This window comes from Tasmannia lanceolata, unplaced genomic scaffold (assembly GCF_043159265.1).
Source record: "Tasmannia lanceolata isolate RefF3 unplaced genomic scaffold, GAP_Taslan_0.1 ptg000145l, whole genome shotgun sequence".
NCBI classification, from domain to species: domain Eukaryota; kingdom Viridiplantae; phylum Streptophyta; class Magnoliopsida; order Canellales; family Winteraceae; genus Tasmannia; species Tasmannia lanceolata.
In genome coordinates, this window is record NW_027518821.1 from 115001 (window position 1) to 120000 (window position 5000).

The following is a 5000-nucleotide window of genomic DNA, read 5'->3' on the forward strand; positions in this document are numbered from 1 at the left end:
AGGCTAGTGCCCAAGGTCTGTGTGCAAGGCTAGTGCCCAAGGCTAGTGAGCATGGCCTGTGTGCAAGGCTAGTGTGCAAGGCTTGTATGCAAGGCTAGTGTGCAAGGCTGGTGTGCAAGGCTTGTGGGCAAGGCTGGTGCGCAAGGCTAGTTCCCAAGGGTTGTGTGCAAGGCTAGTGCCCAAGGCAAGTGCGCAAGGCTCGTGCCCAAAGCTAGTGCGCAAGGCTTGTGTGCAAGGCTACTGCGATGGGCCAGTGCCCAAGGCTTGTGAGCAAGGCTTGTATGCATGGCTTGTGTGCAAGGCTAGCGTCCAAGGCTTGTGCGCATGGCTTGTGCGCAAGGCTTGTGTCCAAGGCTTTTGTGCAAGGCTCGTGCGCAAGGCTAGTGTGCAAGGCTTGTGCGCATTGGCAGGTAGCCCACCAGCATGCACGATCCAAATGCCACTCACGCGACAACACGGTGCCAAGCCGGGCATGGTGTGCACTCAAAACCAATCAACGGACAGAGGTCATGCGTCATGGGGGGGATCTAGCAAGGCCATGGGGAAGGTCATGGAGGACCTTGGAAGCAAGCGCAAGACGAGAGCGAATCGAACAAGGGGCCAGGACGGGGCCTTGTGCCCATGGTCTTCGCAAGACAGCGTCCAAGGCACCCGAAAGCCCAAGGGAACCCAAACCCGGCCGACACTTGCAATCGCACATGCTCTCTGCAACACACCATCAATGCCGCCCAACGGGGCCAGCACGAGCAGTCCTCCGCGGTCCCCTGGCCCTGCGCACGTTTGTCTTCGAAACCGAGCATCAATGCCACAGAAAGTGCCGGGGCGCCAGCTGGAGCCATCATCCGCGTTGCCATGGCTCGCTTGGCCTTGGCTTGCCAGGCCCCGACACGAGCAATCGCGCATTTTCTTTGCAACCGACCATCAATGCCGCCCAACGGGGCCAGCACGAGCAGTCATCCGCGGTCCCCTGGCCCTGCGCACGTTTGTCTTTGAAACCGAGCATCAATGCCACAGAAAGTGCCGGGGCGCCAGCTGGAGCCATCATCCGACGTGCCATGGCTCTGGTCCCATGGTCTTCGCAACCGAGCATTCGTGACACCCGCGGGGCCAGGACACCAACCCTTCCGACACGAGCATTCGCGCATGTTCTTTGGCCACACAACGGCGCCAGCACGAGCAAAATCATCCGCGGTGCGGTGGCCTTGCACGGCCTTTTGTCTTTGGAACCAACCATCAGTGCCACGGGAAGTGCCGGAGTCCCGGCATCCGCGGTGCCAAGTCATTGCGCCCTTGGTCTCTGCAGCGGGGCATGCCGGGCACTCCCAACCATTGCAAGCAAGCAAGCAAGCAAGAAAGAAAGTAAGTAAGTAAGTAAGTATTACATATAGGGGCGGGACATGCGGGGAGATCTGCGAAACGTGCATTACGGGGCACACGCGTACCTACCGGGGCATACCGACCCCTATTGGGGCACACGTGTGCATATCGGGGCATACCGGGCCTATCGGGGCACACGCGTACATACCGGGGCATACCGAGCCCTACTGGGGCACACGTGCGCATATCGGGGCGTACCAAGCCTATCGGGGCATACGCATGTATCCCAAGGCATACCGAGTCTATCCGGGCATACGCGTTCATACCGGGGCGTAACGGGCCTATCGGGGCATACTTGGGCATATCCGGGCAAAAAATGCCCAAAACTTGCGCAACCTTGGCAACCGTGGTCCATTCCTCTCTATATGCCTAGCCTTGCCAACCGTGGTCCATTCCTCACTATATGCCATGGCCTTGTGCCCATGGTCTTCCCAAGACAGCGTCCAAGGCCCCCGGAAGGCCAAGGGAGCCCAACCCAGCAATGCCCTGCTATGGCAAGCCAAGGCCAAGCATTCCGGTGCCTATCCGGGCAAAAATGCAATTCCTCTCTATATGCCTAGCCTTGGCAACCGTGGTCCATTCCCCACCATATGCCATGGCCTTGTGCCCATGGTCTTCCCAAGACAGTGTCCAAGGCGCCCGGAAGGCCAAGGGAGCCCAACCCAGCAATGCCCTGCTTTGGCAAGCCAAGGCCAAGCATTCCGGTGCCTAACCTTGGCAACCGTGGTCCTTTCCTCACCATATGCCATGGCCTTGTGCCCATGGTCTTCGCAAGACATCGTCCAAGGCGCCCAAAAGGCCAAGGGAGCCCAACCCAGCAATGCCTTGCTAGGACAAGCCAAGGCCAAGCATTCCGGTGCCTATCCGGGCAAAAACGCCCAAAGCATGCCCATTCCTTAGCCTATCCAGGCAAAAACGCCCAAAATCTGCACATTCTAGTGCCTATCCGGGCAAAAACGCCCACCAGCATGCCACCCTCCTATAGGGTTTGCGCAACCAACCAGCCTAACCACCAGTGGCAACCAAAGGTGCTGTTAGCGACGACTTCTGAAGACGCAACGAGACGCGACGTGTTTGCGCCCAGACGCGACGAGACGATGCGGGATCTGCGCCCAAGAATGCCTAGACCCGTCGACTTGATGCGGGATCAGCTCGCCCAAGCATGCCTAGTGTGCAAGGCCTGTGTGCAAGGCTAGTGTCCAAGGCTAGTGTGCAAGGCTCATGTGGAACGCTAGTGCGCAAGGCTAGTGCCCAAGGCTTGTGTGCCAGGCCCGTGTGCAAGGCTAGTGTCCAGGGCTTGTGTGCATTGCTTGAGTGCAAGGCTTGTGTGCATTGCTCGAGTGCATGGCTTGTGTGCAAGGGTTGTGCGCAAGGCTAGTGTGCGGGGCTTGTGCGCATGGCTAATGTGCACGGCTTGTGTGCATGGCTACCGTGCAAGGCTAGTTTGCATGGCTAGGGTGCAAGGCTCGCATGCGAGGCTAGTGTGCAAGGCTGCGTGCAAGGGAAGCGTGCAGGGCGAGTGTGCGAGGCCACTGTGCACGGCGCCAGCACTAGCGAGCCATCATCCGCGTTGCCATGGCTCGCTTGGCCTTGGCTTGCCAGGCCCCGACACGAGCAATCGCGCATTTTCTTTGCAACCGACCATCAATGCCGCCCAACGGGGCCAGCACGAGCAGTCATCCGCGGTCCCCTGGCCCTGCGCACGTTTGTCTTTGAAACCGAGCATCAATGCCACAGAAAGTGCCGGGGCGCCAGCTGGAGCCATCATCCGACGTGCCATGGCTCGCTTGGCCTTGGCTTGCCGGGCCCCGACACGAGCAATCGCGCATTTTCTTTGCAACCGACCATCAATGCCGCCCAACGGGGCCAGCACGAGCAGTCATCCGCGGTCCCCTGGCACTGCGCACGTTTGTCTTTGAAACCGAGCATCAATGCCACAGAAAGTGCCGGGGCGCCAGCTGGAGCCATCATCCGACGTGCCATGGCTCTGGTCCCATGGTCTTCGCAACCGAGCATTCGTGACACCCGCGGGGCCAGGACACCAACCCTTCCGACACGAGCATTCGCGCATGTTCTTTGGCCACACAACGGCGCCAGCACGAGCAAAATCATCCGCGGTGCGGTGGCCTTGCACGGCCTTTTGTCTTTGGAACCAACCATCAGTGCCACGGGAAGTGCCGGAGTCCCGGCATCCGCGGTGCCAAGTCATTGCGCCCTTGGTCTCTGCAGCGGGGCATGCCGGGCACTCCCAACCATTGCAAGCAAGCAAGCAAGCAAGAAAGAAAGTAAGTAAGTAAGTAAGTATTACATATAGGGGCGGGACATGCGGGGAGATCTGCGAAACGTGCATTACGGGGCACACGCGTACCTACCGGGGCATACCGACCCCTATTGGGGCACACGTGTGCATATCGGGGCATACCGGGCCTATCGGGGCACACGCGTACATACCGGGGCATACCGAGCCCTACTGGGGCACACGTGCGCATATCGGGGCGTACCAAGCCTATCGGGGCATACGCATGTATCCCAAGGCATACCGAGTCTATCCGGGCATACGCGTTCATACCGGGGCGTAACGGGCCTATCGGGGCATACTTGGGCATATCCGGGCAAAAAATGCCCAAAACTTGCGCAACCTTGGCAACCGTGGTCCATTCCTCTCTATATGCCTAGCCTTGCCAACCGTGGTCCATTCCTCACTATATGCCATGGCCTTGTGCCCATGGTCTTCCCAAGACAGCGTCCAAGGCCCCCGGAAGGCCAAGGGAGCCCAACCCAGCAATGCCCTGCTATGGCAAGCCAAGGCCAAGCATTCCGGTGCCTATCCGGGCAAAAATGCGATTCCTCTCTATATGCCTAGCCTTGGCAACCGTGGTCCATTCCCCACCATATGCCATGGCCTTGTGCCCATGGTCTTCCTAAGACAGTGTCCAAGGCGCCCGGAAGGCCAAGGGAGCCCAACCCAGCAATGCCCTGCTTTGGCAAGCCAAGGCCAAGCATTCCGGTGCCTAACCTTGGCAACCGTGGTCCTTTCCTCACCATATGCCATGGCCTTGTGCCCATGGTCTTCGCAAGACATCGTCCAAGGCGCCCAAAAGGCCAAGGGAGCCCAACCCAGCAATGCCCTGCTAGGGCAAGCCAAGGCCAAGCATTCCGGTGCCTAACCTTGGCAACCGTGGTCCTTTCCTCACCATATGCCATGGCCTTGTGCCCATGGTCTTCGCAAGACATCGTCCAAGGCGCCCAAAAGGCCAAGGGAGCCCAACCCAGCAATGCCTTGCTAGGACAAGCCAAGGCCAAGCATTCCGGTGCCTATCCGGGCAAAAACGCCCAAAGCATGCCCATTCCTTAGCCTATCCAGGCAAAAACGCCCAAAATCTGCACATTCTAGTGCCTATCCGGGCAAAAACGCCCACCAGCATGCCACCCTCCTATAGGGTTTGCGCAACCAACCAGCCTAACCACCAGTGGCAACCAAAGGTACTGTTAGCGACGACTTCTGAAGACGCAACGAGACGCGACGTGTTTGCGCCCAGACGCGACGAGACGATGCGGGATCTGCGCCCAAGAATGCCTAGACCCGTCGACTTGATGCGGGATCAGCTCGCCCAAGCATGCCT